General features: G+C 42.0%; 1 protein-coding gene across 14 annotated transcripts in view; it reads right to left on the bottom strand.

The window, feature by feature from the left end:
* The window catches only part of TENM2 (teneurin transmembrane protein 2), a 1,253,534-nt gene that overhangs the window by 556,286 nt on the left and 673,455 nt on the right, over positions 1-23,793 (bottom strand). Inside the window, exon 1 of one of the 14 annotated variants that reach the window (XM_075442188.1) lies at positions 12,906-12,986. The exons of the other annotated variants lie outside the window; for them this stretch is intronic. The gene's annotated coding sequence lies outside the window, so the exon portion shown is untranslated. Of the gene's footprint in view, positions 1-12,905; positions 12,987-23,793 lie in introns of those variants that run through there. 14 annotated transcript variants of the gene reach the window in all.

The raw sequence follows: 23,793 nt of genomic DNA on the forward strand, positions 1-23,793 counted from the left end.
AAAAAAAAATTCAAGTTTGTTATTACTTGATGGATTTTTAATCTGAACAGACAGAAAATACTCTCTTCGAATTATTTTCAGAATCTATGGGAGGCTTTAAACCTCCCATAGACCTCCAAAGGCAATTACAGCAGCAGAGTTTTTCAGATTTACACCTGACTGAGATGGAAAGGTCTGTGTACATCAAATATTAAAACCAAACTCACTATAAATAACCTCTAACTGAAGCACAGCCCCAGTGACAACTAACATTTTTTCTTTTTCTCTCATTCTTGCCCCTTGACATAGGAGTGTGAAAACAGCAGAAGAAAAGACGGAAAATGTATCTGAAAGAATGATTTCAAATTTTCCAATTCTCATGATGTCAGCCGTGAAGCAAATGTCCAGGCGTGTATGTGGTCACTTACCTTCACGTTCCAGTTTGTTTATTATATAAACAAGTAAAATTAACCAGAAAACAGAGCACAGTGTTAACTACAACATAATCCTGTTACTTATTTTGTAAGAAGATATTTGATTTATAATACCATAAAAAAATAAAGACTATTCCTTACCTCTCCTAAAATATTTTAAATTATATCATAGATTAAGAGGTGGCCCTAACCATCAGAGCACCACTTGATATTTGCTTTATGTTAATAGACATTCTCTCGAGTAGCTGTGCTTGAATGTGTCATAAAAAAATAAAAGGAAACACTACTTAGCAGTGTTTTTAAAACTCTGAATAATTTCCATAATTTGTGACAGTTGGCAGATTTTGATAGTATCTCACATTGATTTCTGTGTTTCAAGCTGACAATCATTACACTATTATCTGCAGTTTGAGCAGTGGAACCTAACCTCCTAATTAGGATGAAAAACTCCTCCAGTTGCAATCCCAGTAAGTCACAACAAGTCAATAATTTTAATAAGAATTAATTTTAAAAACTCTACAAGGTTGTATTGGAAGTTATTCTGGCATGTCTATTGATTAACACTTGGTATTACATCCTATAAAGGACTCATTAAATACAGCATCAATCTAAATGTAATGTTTTGGTATTTCTTTGATTGATTTTTTTCACACTTCTTATAGAGTGAAATAAAATAGAACAAAGCACCAAATGATTATTAAAGTAGCTTTTTGACTGGATGTGTTAACTTCACACTACACTTGAGAGTCACACGATAAAACACTTAGCATCACGCTATACTGAAAGGTTGTATGGCTAAGAAAGCTGGTACTTCCCTTGTACATCAGCATGACATATTTCAACAAATCTTACAAATTTCCAAATACAAAAACTATCTAGCTGCTACCACATACAGAATCACTCATGTCTTGCTTACTGTGACCCTGTTTACTACCACCTCACAGACCTTTTTCTTTTCAGGAACATTTAAAACTGGGCTATGTGCATTAAAAATATGAGATGTCGTCTCTATTTTCCTTTTTCTGATTGATTTTGTAAGAACATCACTAACTGAAAACGCAACGTTTTATTTTGAGAGCTGCTAAAATAGTAACATTTATTAACATGGTGTCTACCAAGCCAAACTTGGAAACCGTTAATATTAGCTGTAATACTATTACATCTGTTTAACAAAGCTTTTACTACTCCCGCTTCCATCTGTCTGATTTAAAAAGCTTTTCACGTTGATATTTGCGGTTTACCACGTAAGCAAGGTCTGTGTCCAGCGCGGACGCTGACACTCGCCACGCTCGTCGGCAGGAGCGGCAGCAGCATCGCTCTGCGCCGCAGCTCCGCGCCCCTCCGAGCCGGGGCTGATGCTAGGTGGCACTCCCGTGTCATTCAACGCCGCAGATCGCTTCGCCGCATCCCAGTCACGCCAGGCGTTTTTCAAAACAACCGACTCGAACATTTTGAATAATAATATAAACAACGAACAGATTCCCTTTTTCCCTTTATTTTCACCTCCTGAGAACTATATGCCTTATACATAAAAGGTCTCAAAATTACATTTCCTATCCATGAAGCCGTGTTCTAGCACAGCAGCATTGTATGAGACAGCTCACAAAACAGGAGCCAGACTCTGCTCGAATCCTGCAGCGCTACACCCCTGTTCCTTGGTATCACACAATTTCTAACTCCTATGGACGTTCTGACCTCGCTTATCTCTGCATCTCAGGAACAGAATTGCCTACTGCTTGAGGTATGTACTTTTAAAGCCTCTTTTAGTCTGGAGATGTATTTGACTGAAGAGCTCACTTCTAATCATTTGATCCCTTTAAACGCTGCTGCTTTCACCACATGTTCACCACAGAGGAGTAATAATTATTTGCAGCTACACCAGATAATCAGGGGTTACACACATTTTTCTATGCAGCATTTTGGGAATGTGTCTCCCTTGGCACAAAGTTTCTTCGCAAAACGAAAACCTGTTCAGTTCACACCGTCACTTCAATTACAATCCAAAAACGCCTCCCCAAGTAAGGTAAGTCAGCCTATTCAAAAGAGCATCAACGACAGAAAGCTGTTAGGAAAAGTTTCGGTATTGTTATGACTACAGTAATTACAGTAACATACAATGTCACTTAAACTCAGCTTGCTCAACAGCGAGAACTACTTATATCTTATGCAGTGTACGTAAATAATACAGTGAGGATTTCTTCAGCATTTAACCACACATCCAAATGGGGATAAAGAGAAGCTCTTACTATAATATTAATACAAGAACAACATATTTATTTCTACGGTGAAACAGACTGTTATGGACCTGGGAACCACTGATTATGTACGAAGAGGTATCAAATCTCTCTTCCCAGATTTTACTGATGATGCACCTACATTTACTGTATTCTTTACTGAGATGTACAGAGTCCCAACTCAATAAAAAAGCAGAGCAGCCAATTATCGGGCCTCAAAATCCGAGCACCGAGACTTACAGGTGAAAGCAGAGGACACGTAGCTGCTCCCTCGCCACCAGAAGTAAACTGGTCCAAAAGTTCTCTTTACAAACACAGCTGATGTCACTGCTCCCATTGCCTGCCCAAGTAAACAGCTGTCTGGTCTAACCGACCTTACCATTTATATGTTCTCCTACTCTTACCACGTTTCTCTTTCTTTCCAGTTTTGAGCACCGCTTCGCATTTTATTATTTGGAAATTATCTTGGGGTTTGCTAGTGCTGGACATGGGCACTCTGGTGTCCAAACACATCTAATAAGTTCTCTCCAATGCGAGTCCAAGCGTTTCAAATACACATACCTGGTGCTTTCTAATTCTCCAAAACAGAGTGAAGAAACTAATTGTGTCACTGGAACACAGCAAGAACTACTTACCATGAAACTACTTCGCCGTAACAACAATATAATCTGCAGAAATGGTAAATAATAGAGAGGGCGGTTCTATTTTGGTGTGTTGTGTTAATATTTACATATAAGAACGCTAATTTCCGCAACTGTGGTTCACCACTCGGCAAACGCCTGCCTGAATCCTTCCAAGGCACCCGAGGAAAGCCGCTCGGGGAACAAAACCCGAGAGGTTTGCAAACAGCTCACATCTGCTGAAGAGCTGAGTCAGTCCCATAGCGCCTGGTCCTGTGCCACCCTGCCGAACGAACGCCTGAGGAACTGAACTGCAGCTGTGACCATTTTCCCCAGAAAACTCTCTTCCTCTCGCCAGTCAAACAGTACTCGTGGCCCCTGCAGCCCTGCAAAGACAAAGGAGCCGCATTTCAAGCTAGCATCTCAACCCAAACAACCTTACCAAGAAGTGGAACTCAGCTAAGGAACGCTGAACTTTTTAACTCCTACGCAAGTGAAAGCAACACCACCTTCTCCTTCCCCTTTAGCAGCTTTTCTAGCTCCTTCCCACTGAATCATAATCACTTATTTGTTTTTTAGTAAAAGGTTAAACCCTTTCTGGAAATGACAGTAAGCCAATGCACTGTGTTTTTTTCCACAATGCAACAGTTTATAATTGACTGCTTATGTAGTAATTGCTCTATTTATAGTGATTATTTGCATGAGAGAAGTGATTGACATCACCTGGTATTAATGGTAGAGAGAGGGTTTATCTCACATTTCTGACCTAAAGATCTTACATAAATGATTTTCCCTTCCTAAGATGCTGGTGTTCTGCAGTCTTAGGAATCTGTCTATGAAATGAAATGTCAGCCTTATCTTTTGTAGATTAAGTGTCTAATGAATATTACTACTCTTTCAAAATTACTCTTAGAGTTTTCTCTTTCTATAGCTGTCTAAAAAAGACTCTTCCTACTAACTCAGCGCAGCAACACTTAGCAGCCTGGGTCTCTGCCTTTTGAGCACCCACATCTGTGATGCTGTTTTCCTGTCAGTACCCCAGCACAGCAGGTATTACACATCCTTTAATTCTGATGGACAAAAGCTCTGAGGTGCTATCAAGCAATAGCATTTGGCTATCACAGAATAAAAGTAAAACAATTGGCAAAGCAGTTAGAGATGGAGGGAAGATCCTCCTTCTAAGTTCCGCTGACTTGCCAGTATTGGAAAATGTAGCGGGAGAAAAAAAAAAGAAGGAGGAAAACCTATAAAGCTGACAAAACTGATCAAAGAGTATTTCAGATTGTAACTAATAATAAGATTCACCTCTCATCACTTCACTGAGGTGAAATGAGACTAAACAGTCACTGCTTAAGAAAGCAAAATATTCACAGAAGGCTTATAAACTTGCAGTGTAATTCAGCTCTTCCTTAACAGGATAATGAAGACCACGGCCTTTGAATTATTATGCATTTATATTTCTTTTCCATGCCTGTGTTCTAGAACTGTAGCTTATAGATATTCATACTTTGAACAGTAACACAAAGCCACTGACAATATTGTCTGTCCTGGATTCATTGGTTGAATTAACGTTTAAGAGATGAGAGTTTGAATGCGATTACAATTAGTCCCTGACAACACCTTCTTCCTACAGGAGCCCGAGCCTATAAATGAAAGGAAATGCTCTTTTTTATACAACACACCTATTCTTTCACATCACAGAAGGTACTTAAATTATTAAAAAAAAAAAAAAAAAAAAAAAAATCAAAGCCAGGGACCTGCCCTTGTGTGGCACTATCTTCTCAATGCCATCACAAACCAGACTTTCCATTTTGGGAAGTTCTACCGGGATGCCACAGGAGAGATTGATAAGACGACTTGTACAAAGCTTAACATCTTAATTCAAGGCTTAGCTTCACATTTTACAAGCTACTTAGGAAGTGGTAACACCTCTGTTGCTCACAGCAAACCTTTGAAATTTATCAAGGAGATAGCCTAAGGGTTAAAGAAAACATGCCTTTTCCCCTTACGAGGGTTTATTTAGTTTCAGCGGAGCTCTAGCACAGAGTCTGGCTTCCCCCTCTCCACCCCTTCTCTGGGCTGCACACCGAAGATGTCAGTACAACAGGAATAACGACGATTTGGGATGCACTGTCTTGAGATGGGTCCCCTCTCTACCACTCTGAGACCCCGGGAGCACAGAGGGGGCACCAAGGGGCAGATGGAGGCAGCAGGAAAGCGCTTCCCGCAGAGCTGCCGCCTTCTCTACGTTTCAGATGCGAGAACCGACCTCCCTCCTCCGCACCAGCCACTCCCCCTCTCCCCACAACACACCAGGCCGGACGCTTTCTGGACCGCGGTGAGGGCACCGAGACCCAGAGGGACCTCCCTGGACAGCCCTGGGCTTGGCATCCGCCCGCTGCTCGCCGCCCTGCACCTTCCTTCCATGCCGGCTCGCCTCAGCCCGCTCAACGGCAAGGAAACGTCAGCTTTCAGTTCACCATCAGACTCTTGCTAGGGCTTGTTACAGATGTGTACAATACAACTTGCTTTGCTTCTGGGAAGTTCTTTGAAACCAACTTCGAAGCGCATCCACACACTGAATTTCAATAAACAGGCAGACATACTCAATCCTGACGCACCAATGCGACTCGCTAGGTTTATTGTTGTGGTTCCAAACACGCCGTTCGCATCTTTCAAGATGACACCATAACATTAAAACTCAATTTTGTTAGTTGAAATTTATTTTCAAAAACATAAGAACAATGATTAGGTATAAAGCAGAACATCTAAAGAACTGCTTTAACAAATTCAACACACACCATGACCCTAAGCCAACTGTTAATTGAGTAAAATTAAAAGCAGACAAAAGAATTGTTAAATCATGTTTGTGTGTGAGTATTGGCAAACCATGAAGAAAACCCTTTGCTTCCCCCTCTCTCATTTCTTCCTTTTTTCTAAAGGCAATTTTCATCTGCTACCCCATATGGAAACAACATCCATTATAGGAAAAGACAGCGTCTTAATCGAATTGACTACTTATACAAGTCTATTTAATAAAAATTCATTGTTTTAATCTAGGAAGTATAATATTCATGAAAACTAAATTGTGTCTCTTTATTATTCAGTTACTGATACTCCTCTGCAGCTTATGGAACTAGTTCTCCTAAAGCTGAATATGCTTCAAAACGCAATAAAAAACTCAATGGCATTTCCTAATGCAAGAAAAGATGGTTAGGCCAACACCATCAACAGGCTCTACTGGTACATGGCTTACACACCGCTTCTGAGACATCAACCTCATCGTACGCAAAAAATCCAGATACAAAAAACTGCACTCACGTACCTAGGAATACTTAGCAGGTATACTACTGTTTAATAAAAATGCATCTTGAAGCAAGCAACCAACTTGTAGTCTTATGTTGGAAGGATATGCTTTACTTGACATAGTTTTAGAGAACGTTTCACTTAATATGTGTGTTCTGGAAAGAACTAATGAAAATGGAAATAACCAAAGACAAAACAGCTGTTGTGCTACTGCAGGAGGAAATTTTTTTTCTTACTTTACACCGGGTTGGTCCATATTGGGTCACTTGTTCTATCCTCCCCTCCCTGGAAGTGCAACCCTTTCCAACTCCTCATTTGTGGAACCTAAAAGGTCTGTTGGTGACCTTGGCTGCTATGGTAACAATTATAAGCGTGGGCCTTTTCTGCCTTCCGTTCCCACCTAGCTCAGCAGAACCATCCACATCAGGTGTTGTCAGCTCTGGAGCGGACACTGTCTGTACAACAGGCAGCTCGCTTCAGAAAAATGCAGTTACACCAAAAAAACTTCGCTGTAAGGAAAATTCACTAAAAGAGGATTGGTTCTGTTTTAACCAAAACCAGGACATAGGAGCAGCATGATTTCTTTGATCTCCCATCTGAACTGTGTTCTTCAGATAAAACCAATTTCTTGGACTTCTTCCAGAACAGAAGCCTACAGATCTCCCAACGCTCCCCCGACTCCCAGCCCCACTGCCTGCAAACGCATCGAAGCAACAGACCAAACTCCAATTTGCACCTTTAAGAGCTTCCCCATTGGAAGCCTGTGTCCAGCAGTGCTATCCGAGTAACTCAAAGCAAATTTTTCCTAACAGATTTATTTATTTGAACAATCAAAACCACAAAGGATCGCTTTCATTCCTACGCATAGCTCCCAGCAATCATTTAAAGTTAACGGCCTCAGAAACACGCCACACAGCCTCCTCCTCGGACTCTGCCTGCCCTCATAACTAGGCCACGCTCCCCATTTCGGAAAAAGTTTGTTGCTGCTTAACAAATTTATCTTTATCTCTCGCTCTCAACCTCTGCGTACAAAGTGTGTGACACTGGGACACAGAAGAGGAAAGAAGAAACAACTCATTAGTGATCCAGTCGTGGCCCTAGATACTCTCTTCAAACTATTTATCCTGAGGCGTTTTATCTCTGGACGTTGTTTCATTCATTAAGAGACTGAAAAAATGAAAGCAACTTCTTACGAAGCGAAGCCACTGAAACACACTCGGTACAGACAGAAGCGCGGGCCTCTCGCACACCTCTCGCAGTAACTGCTGCACGCAGGCCGGCGCCTCGCGGCACCGCGGGCCTGCCAGTCCCCCCAGCGCTGCTTCCCACCCGCGCCAGCCCTGCTCTACCCGCCGTGTCAACGGGAGGGGCCTGAAGCCTTCTTTCAAACGCGCTTTTGGAACGGATTTTCTCGTTTCCCTCGCCCTTCCCTGCCACGTACGGCGGCTGAGGTACGAGAGCGGTGGCGAGATCTTTCAGGAGATGATGCCATGGTACAGCTCAGAGCTCAGCTCTGCTCCTGGCACGGGAGAGCTCCCTCCCTACCCGCTCTACCAAGCCATGTAAAGAAAGTAACAGCAATACCTCTGCGCATTTCGTACCACACACATAAATCCTTTCTAGGTTATTAAAAGCATTTTAATACTTACATTTGCTTAGCAGCCTTTCCTCCCCTAACTCCTTCGTTTTCTTCAGGTCTGGGACCGTCTCCAATCGCCCATTACCGACAAAGCCTTCCACCAGACTAAGGCAGGGCTCTCAAACTTCTAGTGGTTAGCCTTAGATTTCTTAAACTCTAAAGACTCCAACGACGCCGCGCTCCTCTGGTGGTATTGAATGCCACAGGGAGAGCTGACTTCGATTCCTTTCACTGAAATCTGAGGGAGAGGAAAGGAGAATTTATCTTCCCTCCACAGGGAACGGCCGTGCCTAATGGCTGACAGCAACGCCTCAGCCCTCGTCCAGCTGCCTCCCTCGCTAGCTGCGCGAGGCTGCGGTCGGTAGCTGTGGTGGAGTTGCAATCATCTGAGGATGAAAGCAAGACAAGTAACAATAATGGCTGTCATTAGACCAAATTATAGGTTAAAAAAAAAAAAAAAGCTTTGGCAAACAAGCTGTGCTTTTTAACAAATTTCTCATTTCTCCTGCAACTAAGAAGCTGTCGCTGAAATCTCAACCCTCTGTCGCACACCGCAATGTGTAATGCTCTTTCACTTCCCACTATCAACTTACAAGAATGCGTATTTGCTTTCATACACAGGCCAAACCTTGACATTTATCAGCATGCAGAATTGAGATCTCCTCAAATTCCAACACGAAAAGCACGCGTGCCCCTCAAGACACACCGCTGGCACTCAAACCCGTGGCTACTGACAGCAGCACTATGTGACAGAGTAATAACTATGGTGTGTGACTACATACATTAGCCACACTAAAGTAATATTATCAATTACAGTCAAAATTCATGAAGCTGTACAACATGCCAGTGCAAGATGACTTAAGTGCCATTTCACATTCTGGTATTTACAGGCTGATGTTTCACAAAATGAGTAGGACATATTCTGTGGTATCACATTTACTTCCTGTGGAGGCATCAGCTAAAGTACTCCTAACTTTTCTGTTCAGATAATAGTTGAAGGGTGTTGACAGTTCTAACCTACATCCTTCTATTCAGAAAGACTTCTAATCCCGAATCTCGGCTCTTTGTTTTAAATCAGGGACATATTGATTAACTGTGAGCCTGAGCGTATCTCAGCGGTGGCTGAGCCGGGTATCCACTATGGAATTAGGACAGTTAAACACTGGAATCGATCCTCTCATTGTAGAGCCACGGCTGCTGTGGCAAGCAGTTTCTCTAAGCTATTAATTTTATTATTAGCACACCTGGAGACATTGTTTCCCTGAGGGAAAAGCAATTCAATTGTGTGTGCTGCAGCGACTAGTGGCGTATGATCAATGAGACAGCTGGGACCACAAGCTTGCTCCTGGAGCTCGGCGTGGGTATGACAAAGTAGTTTGTAAAACAGTGACGATACAAAGCAATACCGCTTTATGTTTTATGCACCTCATTGTAAGCATATTGAGGGCTTCCAGTTTTCAGTGTCTGGCACTTCTAAGCCTCTTTGGAGTAGTTCACCAGTCTCAGCCTTCTGAAGGTATCTTCCCCACGACATCTGACATCAACAGATGATCATTCTTTTCCCGACCACTCACTCCTCCCATCGCTCCACCGTGCCTTCAAGGCGGCAACAGCCACCCTCCCTTAAAAGGCAACAGCAACACTTGTTTAATATAGACTAGGAAGACCAATTACGAATTTCTGAACATCTAGTTTGATTTCATAAGCATGCTAACAATGAAAAGACACAAAGCCCAGCAGGCCTGGCAGCAAAGCATCAGCTATAACTGACTGTCTAATCACAAAATAACCCATGTGTCTAAAAAACTCTGATCCAGCAATACTTGACATTTACTCAACAGTCAGACGTAAGAGTCAGTAGAAATTAGCCGGAAAGGAGGATGAAACAGGGACCACTCAGGTATCACAGGCACATGTAAATAATGCACCCACATTTACACATACACAAAGATACACCTGGAGAGCAAACCAACCAAACCTCTCATAAAAACAAGCTGAAGATAATGCTGCATCGGATAGAAACTGTGAAGCTACAGTACCTCTTGCAAACTTCTCAGGAGCTTTGGATCACGACCCTGTTTCCTTCCGCACTGCCACTGCAGCCAAAGCAAGTTCCTCATTGTGAAACCTTGTAAGAGATGCTACACATGTTGTAAAGACCACAAGTTAACAGAATTATTTAGCATTTAAGACTCACTTGAAATTTTTAGGTCAAGCTGGTCCCCACGAGCATCAAAACTCCAGTTAAAATAAAACCAACTTTCTATTCTAACTATGCGCTCTGAGCTAGGACTTTCTTTCTGCTGCACAACCCATACACCTACAGGAAGCAATCAGGAACTCCCTCAAACAAATAACTTAGTTTTTAAGTTTCATTCCACTCCATTTTTTTTTCCTCCTCCTGTTTAGCATTTGCCCTAAAGTAATCTAAGCAGATGTAGATACAACTCCCGAGTCTCTTGTTTTTCTGCCTGCTCCGTTTGGTTTTTGTACATTTGACCGGCAGCTGGTCTTCAGCAACCATCTATTAAATACTCCCTGATGTTGAAAAAGACCCCAAAACACATCAGGCTGAACGCCAGATATTCAGGATCTGCTTGTACATACTCCCCAAGAGCAGGGAAAGTAAATTCCTTATCTTCACGATTTATCTTGGATATCCACCTTGTTTATATAATGGAACTTTTGGTTTTTTAAAAAAAGAGGAAAATGCTTAATCAGCATCCATCATTCTGTGTGCTTTTCTGGAAGGGCAAATTGCTTCCCAACTAAAATTGTCATCATCATCATCTGATACAGGCCAAAGCTGTGTAAACTGCATCACGCATGATGAAACCCCACGGTTTGGTCCAAACCATCTTCAGGCAGAATAGTATGAGGAATAGTATAAAAAAACTGTAGTAAAAGAGAAAATCACCAAGTGAATCCTTCTGTCTGCATGCCCCCTTCCACATGCTTTATGACAAGCTTTCAGTATTTTATAGACAGAAAAGCAAAGGTAGGTTTAGGTAGCCTGCGAAAGCCCCCCGCCAGCCACCGCCCGACCAAGGGGCACAGCCCAGCTGCCACCCCCGGCTGCGTCCTCACTGGCACTCCCGTGCAGGCGGGTATCAGTCAGCATTAAATCTCAGCTCTCACTGAGCCCAAGTGTGACCACGTAAGGCTGAGGTCAGTCAGGCCCTGGATCCAGCCTGACTGAGCACACGACCCGTTAGCAGTGTGCAGCGGAGACCTTCAGCGATTGCAGCCTACCCAACCCAACCACGGCAGCCACTCGATCACCGCGCCAGCAAAGAAGGCAGTTTGTGTGTAGGTTTAGTTTGCCCAGGGGCTTATGAACTGCCCTTTGTGCAAGTAAGCAATAAGAAAAAAAAGAAATATGAAAAAAAAAAACCAAAAAACCAGGCATCTCTAAGGCCCACAGATGAGCAGAAAGTGTATGTGCTGCCCTTGCCTAATCTGCAAGAGCCTGACAGAGGTTGGCTTGCGCTCGGAAACACACCTTTGTGCAACTTCTGTGGGCCCACTGGAAAGACTGTGCATTACGGCAAGGAACAGGGTGAAGCAGTTTGGCTTTCTGACTATGGGAAATAGGCGTACACAAGCTGTACCATCGGATCTATCAGCCCCTCTTACACAAGCGTGCTCGGTTTCACCGAAGGCAAAAGGCACCCACCCCTCTGGAGGGTGCTCCAGAGCCACGTCTTCTCCTGCCTCTTAGTGTCCTGCATCCACAAAAACGCAAAGATACAGCCATCCCTTCTGCTGTCCACTCATAATTTTTTAATCAAACACGACATATAGTAATTACTCATCAAATGGAACAGTGCCACCCTTTTAGGACACACTCAGAAAGCGTCACAGACTTGGGGAAAAACGTTGTGGTCAGTTTGCAGTGGAGAGCAGCCACGTATACGCTGTCAGCCAATATTATTAGAGAACAGAGGCAGAACCCTGAAGAGGGTAGAAAGGAGATAAGCGATATGGAAGCAGGAAAGCTTTAGCAGCCAGGAGGGGGAGCAGAACAAGGGGATGGTGTGCAGCTCCATGATCATGCACTGCAGTCACCTTCAGTGCCACCCGTGGTCCTTGAGGTGGGGTTTTGCAACACAACCGTATTCAAACCCTTCTTGGTCCATCCACTCACAGTCCACAAGCTTCGCTGCTGTCCTGCAGGCCAGCAATCAAGGACGACAACGCTCTATCCCATGTAATTTCCATTTCAGGTTTTGATGAGAAAACATTGATTGTGAGTACAATGATATTTCCAGATTTTAATGATTCTGTAATATGTTTAAAATTAACCTATCATTATTGCCACTTCTGTGCTAAAATCATTCTGGCCTGCTGTATCCACGTCTAATTTGTGCAATCAAGAACTGAAGAGACTTAGGACTCACTGCTGCGACGCTGACGAGCTATTTCACATAGTCTGATCTCTGAGCACATTTCCCAAATCAGTCAAAGAATCTCAGCGACCAGCCAAGGAGCAACAGGTATCCCACTCCGCAGATGTTACAGCAAAACCAAGTCATGACCTTTATCCTTCAGCTTCCACTATTTCTAAAAGTGAAATAAAGTAACGCCTTTGGAAATCACTGTATGCATACCTAAAAACCTGGCGGAGGGGTGGGGGAGGGGAAAAAAAATAACATCTAACCAGACCTCCTAGTAAGTAGTAACCTTTACTTACCTGAACTTTGGGATGTCTGCTTCAATGAGAATTTTTCTGCACAGAAAACCTATGAGATGCTTTCATTTCTGTAGATTTGAGACTGCACAGTTCCATAGTCAAACGAAATCTTTAACACCAAGCTTCAGCAGCACAGTCAGTGCAAACTCCTATACAGGACAAACAGGACCAAGTTAGGGATTTAACTAAGTTCATTTACTAACAGTAACGACGGTCTGAGTTTAGAGTTATTCTGCCTGTACTGCCTGTCTGATAGTTTTTACAAAGAGATCATTAAGAGCAGAAATTGCTAACAGGGAATACACATGCGCAAGGTACACGACTCCAGGCAACACAGGCATTGCAAGAATACTGACCTCATCGGCACAGAATATCGTTGATCTAATGAGATTCCCTGTTCCTAAGCAATAGACGCTTCCGTTTTCTCACCCTTTTAACCACAGGTCTGCCTAAGAACCGAACACCAATTATGCCGAACCTGTTACCCGCAGAACCACGAGCAGGTTTAGAGATGCAGGGACACAACGCAGATCACCAACTGGGTTCGACACACCCAACTGGAGCGTGCACATTGACACAAGAGAATGGTTGCGAGGAAGGTAAAATATAAACCAAACTCCCAGAGACTGAAGCTTACTGAATAATCAATTCCCACCTTGAAGACTGGCAGAAGAGTTCTTCCAAGCTGCTGATCACCAGTATATTCCTCACTCCAGATTAAAGACCAAAGTCTCAAAAATTATATCCTAATATTTCTCCTTTAATACTTGTTGTACTTAAAGCGAAGGTGTCATAACATCTCACGTAAGACACACTTTAAATGAAAACAAGGAATAAATAAGGCAGCACCGACACATGGTATCTGGCCATTCAAACCAGGATTAAAACCAGGAGAATTTAATTTCACAGCTGTGTTTCACAGGACTCACTTTTCCTGGTGCCTAGAAAACTTCTTTTCTATTTTGTTTCTAGCCCACCAATTCTGCCAGCTACACACTCACGTGAATAAACTTCGGCAGGCTTGCCCCTGGTCTCACTTCTCTTTATGAGCTGGTTCCCAGATTTTCACAAATTTGTTTAGCTGTTCAATACCTACATCATTTTGAAGTGACAATTTATTGCCAAATGATTTTATTTCTGCCTAGGGATGCTATCACAAACATTTACATATTTCTTGAAATTTAAATCAATTGGAAGTCCCAATTAAGCCAGCAGGACTATGCACCATCTTAAGCATGTGGTCAATTATTTCCTGAACTGGACATTAAACTAAATTTCTTAAAATTAATAAAAACATCTTTCCATCATTTTGCATTAGAAATACTGGAAATATTATTCCTATATTGTAATGCTGCTATTTACCACCTTCATACATTTACATCATGAAAAAAAAGTCAAGACTTTGTTACTATGTTTTGGAGGTATTTTTACTTTAAACCCAGTTTACCTTAAACATCCAGCACGTCTCCCTGCTTTCACAGGTGCTGGCAATTCATACGTGAAAATCTGTCTACAGCAGTATTTTATGCGTAAATCTAGGGAAGGCAACACGGTTTCAGCTTGTGGCTGGTAGATTAGATACATCGCTGCTTAAGTGAGATTGTTTTGCTAAACAAAGAAACCCTGGATACAGTTTGGAATTTTAAATCAAAAAAAAGTTCTTCTTGCATCAGATAACTGGACAAAAATATATCAGGAGACAGTGACTAAAAATCAATCAACCAATAATGTATTTTTTAAAAGTCTAGTTTCTGACAGGATGCCTGAAACATCACGTGCGAGCCTTTTCCGTTCCCTGGCTGCAGAGAAGGTGATTTACGGCAGCGGTAACAGGGCAGTTCCTGGAAGCACAGAACCAAACCTCCTTTGGTAAATTCTCAGCTTTTGGAGTCGCAGACCGAAACCCAGCACAGCCAGTCATAGCTGGCATGAATGAACAGATGCCTGAAGTAAGATGAATTTTCACCAATTTAAATATCCTACAGCTTCCTAAATCTTACACTATATCTGCTATTTTGCTTACCAAATAGGGAAGGGAATGACAAAGTATTTTTTTTTTTTTCTCTAACAACAGAGCAGTTTTAAATCCAAAAAAATACGGGCACTATGTCCGAGCCGATCCTATGAGAGGAGACTGCAGTTCTGCCTGGAGACCCATCGTGATTAACTCCTAACTGGGCAGAGGTTCAGGGGCATATTTTTCACCCCTCGGAACAGTAAAATTCTCGCTGCATTTAGGGAGACCTGACCGATGCTTTCCCTAGTTTTTCTCTGTACCTTTGCGACGCATGCCAAGTAGCCAGGCAGCTGCATAATAACAGCATGGTAATTACCTCTCCTTTAGCTGGTGAACCAGCTCAGGACCTGGCATCACATGCAGGGTTCACCCATGCCAAGCAAAAAAGGAGTCACTGAACTATTTTTCTCCCATCCCAAACCCCAACCGCATCATTCTCACCGTTTGTTTGAAACATTAAATGCTAAAGACAGCTCAAACTGCAATGCAGAAAGAAGAAAGCAAGCTGGCACCCATACCAAAGCATGCAAATCCTTGACAGAATTCACTCCATTTGGAAGAATATTAATAAAAAGACATTTGGAAGAATTCTTTCTGTTTGATCCCCATCACCTGTGCAATGCCTGAACCACACCGGTGAGACACATGCAAACTCAAAAAAGGAAATGGGCTCTTATTCTGGGGGGCTTTCTTTTTGAAGAAACTGGTTACCCTTCTCCTGAGGCATATCAATACGAGGTAGGTATTACCAGACAATCCCTTAATCTACTTAATACTTTGTCTCATAAGTCACATGCCAAAATACATATGCAAAATGGGCAAATATTAGAGTTACCACAAAAAAGCCAAGTCCTGAAATAAGGACGACTTTTCTGCATTCCCTGGTAGGACTTGAAAAATCCTTGAAGAGTTGAAGAAGTTGTGTTCGTACTGCTATCTGCCCCAGCGAGACGAGGAGAAGCACCCATAAGCGCTGACTCTGCAGACACTTAAGCGCAAGACAAAACTCGACTGACACACAGTTCTCGTCTCAAGTGGCACCCCTCATTATTCCCAGTACAAACCCCCTGGCCTACCTCGAGCAGTGGAAGACACAAAATACATGTAGTTTTACAACCTACACACCATCAACGTAAAGATTTGTTCCACTTGATAACTGTAGCATTTGAGTAATTGCAAATGAACTTCACTTGATAAAATGAAATTTAAGAAATCATATTTTTATAGCTCTCATAACAACTGATCTATTTTTCACCTGTTTTATCATGTTATTTAAGTACAAAGAGATGGGGAAAACAATAATATATTGAAGAAACAAGATGTTCTCTATAATGTACGCTTATGAGCATACCTTTTAAGATTAAAGACGAAAGATTAAGAAAGAAATACATGAAATTTTGTAAACATGTGAGAAACAAACAGTTTGGATTCCTATGAGTATTGCAAAATGACTACTATTAACAACAAATACTCATGCATAATTTTTTCATTGTCTACGTGTTTTATTCCCGGCTGTACTGCGTATTCTCACTGGATTTCCAAGCACACTCTAACGCTCCAGAAATGTGTCTTTGAGGAAAGGACTTAGAAATGTAATTTCTGCTGAAATGTTGTAAGTGCTGCACTGAATGACAAGGTGAGTATGCATAATTCAGAGGCCAGAGCTGGTCTAAACTAACCAGTACTTGGATGGATGTAGGAAATAGGCGGTGTATGAAAATTGAGGATATGCCTTTTTTTAAAAAAAAAAAAAACCACACAAAAAAACCCAGGATAACGGGCTAAAATTAAAGATAAACATCTCATTTAATAAATGGAAAGAGACACTGAAACTAAAGAAAGTAAATTCTGGTGTAAATATGATGCATGAACAGCCTGCTATGACTGTGTGACTACTTGGACTCCACAAAGATGTAAGGTAGTTTGCCCGTAAGTGAGAAAAACATTTGATGTAGTCTAAGGACACGGTGAGTCAGTCACCGCAGAGCTGATGACCGGGGCAAACAGCCTGACTGACTCCGCAACAACCTGGTAACGAGCCCACGTCTGAAATGCTAACCGTGGATATGAAATGCAAGGAGATATCTAAACCCATCGTTCTGATACACTTCTAAATACTTGAAACGAGGCGGCTCTTTGCTGTGATCGTATCGGTAAGGGCACACTGTCACGCCACTCCTGTGGTCCTGCACGCAATAATTCTGCTCTTCCACTTGTAAAGTACCATTTCACGACATGTTGCTTCTGGTATCTCCTACAGAGCTAACTTGCCTGAGGTACAGGAAAAAGGAGCAAGCTGAAATGAAGGTTCTCTTATTCCCTTAGTCCCAGGCAGATGAGAGGTAAGTCCCCATGTCTTAAAAAGACAGCGTTATCCATATGTGAAGAGAACACTTACAAAACGAGAGCTGGTGAAGTCCTTAGATATTGGATGAAACGAGAATGAACGAGTGCAGGCTGCACTCGGACAACTGGTACTTTCCATATCCAGCTAACGGCCATCGGCCAAGGACTTGAGAGGAGGGAAAAAGATAAATTAATAAATAATAAGTCTTTAATAAAGACTGCTTTATTCTGAGGGTTGGAAAGATTCTTCCGTGCTGCTGTAATCCGCGAGGTTACTGGAAGCCACTGAGGCCTGCTGCTACGTCCTCGCTCCCCTTTCCAGGGCAAGCGCCCGCAGGGCCCCCACGTCTTGGGTGGGTGACGCTGGGTCTCCGAGCCCCGCGGTGTGCTAAAGGAGAGCCAACCACGCAGCAGGAAAACTGACAGACAGAACCCACTGCTCTTTAAGCTTAATTCACTGAGGAGTTAATAGGGCATTTCTCTTTTTCTCTCTCTATTTTTTTTCCCACTACCTGGATTATTTATTCATTTATTCCCTGGATTACTTTCTACTACCTGGGTAGCTCACAGCCAAGAGCTCAAATGCCCCACCTGAAATTCAGCATTGTTGATCTTTCAAAGACAACAAGAAATTCTTATTCTATTTCTGATAAGGTAGTAACAAAGCAGTTTATACTACTTGGCCAAGAAAATCCACTGGTAATTGGCGAGACACTGGCACAGGTTTCCCAGAGAAGCTGTGGCTGCCCGCTCCCTGGCAGTGTCCAGTGTGAGGTTGGACGGGGCTTGGCACACCCTGGGCTGGTGGAAGGGGTCCCTGCCCGTGGCAGGGGGTTGGAACTGGATGATCTGTAAGGTCACTTCCAACCCTACAAGTCTATGATTCTCCGTACGTGAACAATACGTCTCTCACCTCTACAGGCACAGCACCCACACAGGCACCCCAAGCCGGGCAGATGGAGACGGTGAGAAGCTGAACGGGGCTCCAGCGGCCGAGGGCTCAGCTCTGCAGGCAGACCTGGCGAGCACCGCCGGACAGGTGAACCTGACCAGCAAGCGGACGCATTCTACAGTTACAGGGCTCTTTCCATCACACATTTTTACACGCCACGAGCTGGGAGGGTGTGAGAGCACGACTGCACGATCTGCCACAGACCAGCTCTGCATCCACCCCACCACGGCACTAGGACGGCTTGCTGCTAACCTCTGGGGTTTGCCTTAAAAAGTACGAGCCAGTAATGAATACAGCACATACATTTCCTCCAATGTGCGAGCAAATTCTGCATGTTAAAGCTTTACCACTGTCATTTCCACTTAAGATTGCTTATAATTTTTGTCTATATTACTTCATTAAGGTATAACATCCACCGTTGCAAAACTTATCCTCTCGATGAAAAGCGGACATGCTTAGGATACAAGTGAGCAGCGGTTTAGTAAAGCAAAGCATCGTTATACTGTAGTTAAGAACAAGCAGCAAAGAATCAAACTGGTAGGGAATTTAAACCAAATCTAATTTCACAAGTTGGAATTCATCCAAGACATTGCATTTAACACCTTTACTCCTGTGAACAGTGAGAGAGTTCTTTAATGACCACAAGTGGTCAAGACCTCAGTTTTAGATCTCACCTGATCGGCAGGCTAATGAGATTTCCACTACTACCAGGTCTTGCTCAGATTGACAGCCACTATTCCATAATATTTCCAATTTTCAATCCCTAATGGGACCAAATAGCAAAGCTGTGCAAAAATGATAATAAAGAACTTTTTTTTCCTCCCCCTCCAAATCTCAACAGCAGTTTGACTCAGGGTCAGGATGAGCTTTAGGAGTACGCATGCATCACTTCTTTTGCCTTACATATATTTTGCAATCCTTGACACACAAACACGTAACACCTACCTCTCCGAAAGCCACCACATCAGAAAACCCAAAACATTCTTTCAATGTATCATAACTATAGAATATTCTTTACACAAACTTAAAGGACTGTATCTATGCCTTTCACACATGAAAGCACAATACCTACACAATAGAATGGAATGTCTCAAAAGGATGTGTCTTCTGCTAGCTATAAATAATTCAGACAGACAAAAAAACCCAACCCTGGAATTAACCAGAATAACACAACTGAGTAATTATTAAGTATCTTTTTCTGAAACACAGGTTTACCCTTTGCCCAATGATTACCACCTCTCAATTTATCAGATAATCATTAGCACTTTTTAATGTTATATTAATTAAAAAAAAAAGCCCCAAATCCTAAATATCACTCCAAGTAAACCACTTCTTAAATACACCGCTGAAGCACTGTCGGTGGCTATGGGACAACTGTTGTAGAGCAGTGCTTAACTTGTAGAACACGGGCTGCCTTCAGTCTGCCGGAATTACTCATCTTGGCCCGGGATCTTCACTAGGAAAGCTTTTTTTTCAGGACAGAGAAGGTCAGCAGTGGAGATTAATGGACTGGCATCAGTATCTGCCCATTCCCGAGCGACATCTTCCACCGCAGCATCTCCCGTACAAATCCAGGAGGGGATGGCCAGGAGCCTCTGGGAAACCACGTGCCTGGGAACAGGACGGATAATCTTCCTGGTGCCAACCACTTACTCCCAGCTACCATCTTCCACAACGCAACTGAAGTACACAGGATGTACAGTACATTCTACACGCACACGTACAATACACCACGTACTTTAAGGTGGAATAATTTCCAGCCATGGATTAGCAAAACCACTCTTGTGTGCGGCTCTCCTCTAACACTACAAAAAACTAATGGCTTGGTACAAAGCTTCTAAGAGACCAGGAAAGTACTGCACATTACCGTGCATTACCAAACGCATACATAATGACACAGTACATTTTTTCCCTAAAACCTGAATTCCTCTATTTGAGCAACTGTACTGTATTGTGCCTGTACTGCATTGCATGACTGTTTTTAACGCACCAATGGAACTATTTTTGTTCAAATTACCACGTAATGTTTTTTTATCCAAAGTTTCAGTGTAGTTTAGTAACTTTAAAAAGCATGTGGGTTTTCCATTTATTTATTTTTACTTTTCAGGCACAGTCTTATTAACTGGCTTACCCATAACTTTTTGATATATCGGCAGCAAAGGCAACAACTGTTCCAATCCAAGCACCCCATCACCTTTTTTTCCTTCTGTAAGTATTCCTGATTATATTTCACAAGTAGATAAACAAACTTAAAAAGAGATAACAGACATTCATCGTTTATAAACAACGGTAAAAATGAGTACATTCTCAGAAACATTTTCCACATAAATATTTGTACTTGCTAGTAGTCTGTTTATAAGCAGATTTTGATTTTTGCTATCAACAACCCTCTAAAAAGTTTCAGCTAGGAACTTAACTGCCAACTACATGTTGCATTTTAAGCCAACAGCTCTCCAGTCCACCCTTCCAGGCTTGGGTTCATTCTCAAACTTTAATTAGTTATACTGGAATTTATCAGACCTACAATCTAGATCATAAAAAAAGAAGAGCTTTATTAACGTGCACATTTTCTTCCTTTAAAGATAGAAATATTTTTAACATAATTATTTGCATACTATACAACAATAATAATAATTAGCTAGATACTTCAGTACTGATTTAATGATTATATCATTAGCACCGGAGAACCAGAAGCTTCAAAATAATGAAATAGTTGTCTATATTGCTTCAACATTGTGTTAAAATTTCTTAAGGAAGTAAAGAATTCTGCTCTTATTCATCAGACACTTCACCGCTTACATCGTATTTTCTAAGCTCTGTGAATTCCACTCACGAGGCACGTGCATACCAGAGGTCTTTTTTAACCCGTTCACTGTCAAAATAATATTATCTTGAGTTGTTTTGTTGTGGGTTTTTTTTGTTGTTCTTTCCCTAAAAATACACCTGTACCACATGAAACAAATAGAACAGAGTATGGTGTTAAGTCTGACCCCAGTCACCTACCAGTTTGCGGTCCTATGCTCTGCTGGTGAGCAGCCATCTATGTATACAACGTATTCAGGGAATCACTGCACTGCAATCAATGCACTTCACTATTTTCACTACATCTAAAATTGAATATGAGGGATTTTAAAGTTTATTCGTGTTATTCGTTATAACAGCTTACAGGCAGAAGAGTCTAAGACTAAACTGTGCTGCAAAGCAGAGCAGGAGGGGGGTTATGTGAGATACTGGATCCCGAGAGGTATTTCCTATTACTCCTGTCTCAAGTTCGCTGCTGGCTTCTTCCCAACTCCTTGCGGAATTTCCCATCTCAACAAATCACCTGCAGGGCCAGCAGTCTTGCTCCCAGGACACAGGACTGACCGAGACGATCAGAGGTTTATTTACAACTCTGCCATGTTCCGGCAGTCTTTGTACTCTTGTTTCCCATCATCCCTACGGAACATCTGTAAATGCCTTAAAACACAGGTCACATAGTACTCGTTTGCACACTGTTCTTATCTCCAATATGAAAGCACAAGTGGTAACATCATTCTAGTAAAGAAAGATATGTGAGTACCTAGGATATGGGGTTTGGTGGGGTTTATTGGTTGTTTTGAGGGGGCTTTTTGGTTTTGGTTTTTTTTCTGTTGCTGTTCTTGGTTTTGGTGGTTTTTTTTTTTTTTTAAAGAGCATTCTCTTCAAGTCAGTCACCGAGATAACTCCAAGATACTCTGAAGCTTAGCGCAAAGCGCTTCGGCTTGGCTGAACAGTCGAGGCCAAGCTGCAGAAAGGCCTGCACAGCAGCACACGAGCAAAAGCTGCAGAGGGAAGTCTGTGTATCGCATTCAAGGACAGCTGCTTTCTGGTTCTAGAGATAAAGCACTCCGGCTGGCGGGGGAGAGGACCCGACAAAACACCACTACCAGCACCTGAACAGAACAGTCTTCCAATTTCATTTGCTTTTCTGACTGCAGCTCTGCCTCACCCATCTGGAGACAATGCACAGTCCAGTAAGGTGCAGAAGAACAGACGGCAGCACCCAGCCAGACCTACAGCACTTGACGTTTCTCTGGTGATTTTCAAGACAGAAATTCAGACCCATCATATTAATATATTTCTCAAAAAGTGCAGGTCAACATTTGAAGCAAGCATCTGCACTACTAATCTGAAAGCCTTCCAGCATTCTTTCGAAAGCCTGGGGTGCTAATGCTCTAAGTGAAAAATTCTATAGGCATCTTTCGCAACTGCTGCAGCAATGAAATTGTGTGTAACAGAAAAGTGGGAATAATACAAAAAATATTTATGAAAATATGTCTGATGGTCTTTTGTTAAATCTTAGACAATCTTTGTTCACTCCTACAGTACAAATAACAAAACGACTAAGTAATATATCACAGAACATGAGGAGGAATGGGAATTTGAATTCTCTAGGAAAGCTGTCTGCTCAAAGTTGAAAATATATTTTATTTTCTAAGTTCTGCTTTATATAAGTTGGCCCTACCACTTGCATCCACAGATATAGGGCTCTAAAATAAATAATTATTCCTATAAATGAGAACTTCCACTCTGTGGATTTTTTTTATCATGTATATACTAAAATGCCAACAATATGTCATACCGAAGAAACATCCTTTTATCCTATTTTAAAGCCAGTATTCAAGTTAAATGGTAAGGCATATCTCTTGATCTTGTTTTGTAAAGGTTGTACTTGCTACAGGCTTAACACAACTGTGGGAGACGGTATGGAAAGGATCGATAAAGCAGTATTACCCTTTGTGATAGTGAATCTCTGCAGGACATTCCAGCTTAACTCTGCTGCCCGCACTTATGCTTCACACCTTCCCACTGGGAGAATGCCCTAAAACATAGTAATGGACTAACAAGACAAGAAGAGGTGTGTAAAAATTCCCCTCTTGTTCCTGCCCTACAGTTGCTGCCTTTCTGTAAGAGCCGTAAAATAAAAAACATTCGGGTAAATTACAGGGTTTGTTTACTAAGAAAAATATACTCACCAGCCATGCTGAATACAGGTCCTAGCTTCATCACATCATGTAGATACAATAGGTTATAATTCTAGTTATAGCAGCATGAGTTAATAATAATAAAAAAAAAAAAAAAAAAAAAGAGTGCAGTGCCAGAACGCTATATATTGTCACTGCGAATTTTACCAAATGGCAACTCTCTTTGGTATTACAGAAGCATATAACATGACAGAGTTCCTGTTTCAGCACTAACTGGGCTGTTAGCAATCACGTGTGGGGGATTTTAGTGAGGCCAGGAGGCTGGACTGGCGACAAGTTCTCTATGGGAGAATCTGACTTATAAGTACAGAAGGTTCTTGCTGTCTGAAAAACGATCTGAAGAGGCAGGGGTATTTCAGGCACAAAGCGAAGTAAACAGCTTCAATTATAAGTAGTAGCATGGTAAAAGTCACAGGCATTTAAGTGGGTCAGACAGAAGATGAAGACTGGAACAAAATCAGCAGCGAAGAAAAGAGGAGGATGCTAAAAACTTACGAAGTTATAAATACAGTTTAGCAGAGAAGTTTCAGAAATTAGGACAAGTGTTGTAAATTGGAGTCAGACATG

This window comes from Opisthocomus hoazin, chromosome 23 (assembly GCF_030867145.1).
Source record: "Opisthocomus hoazin isolate bOpiHoa1 chromosome 23, bOpiHoa1.hap1, whole genome shotgun sequence".
Classification (NCBI taxonomy): Eukaryota; Metazoa; Chordata; class Aves; order Opisthocomiformes; family Opisthocomidae; genus Opisthocomus; species Opisthocomus hoazin.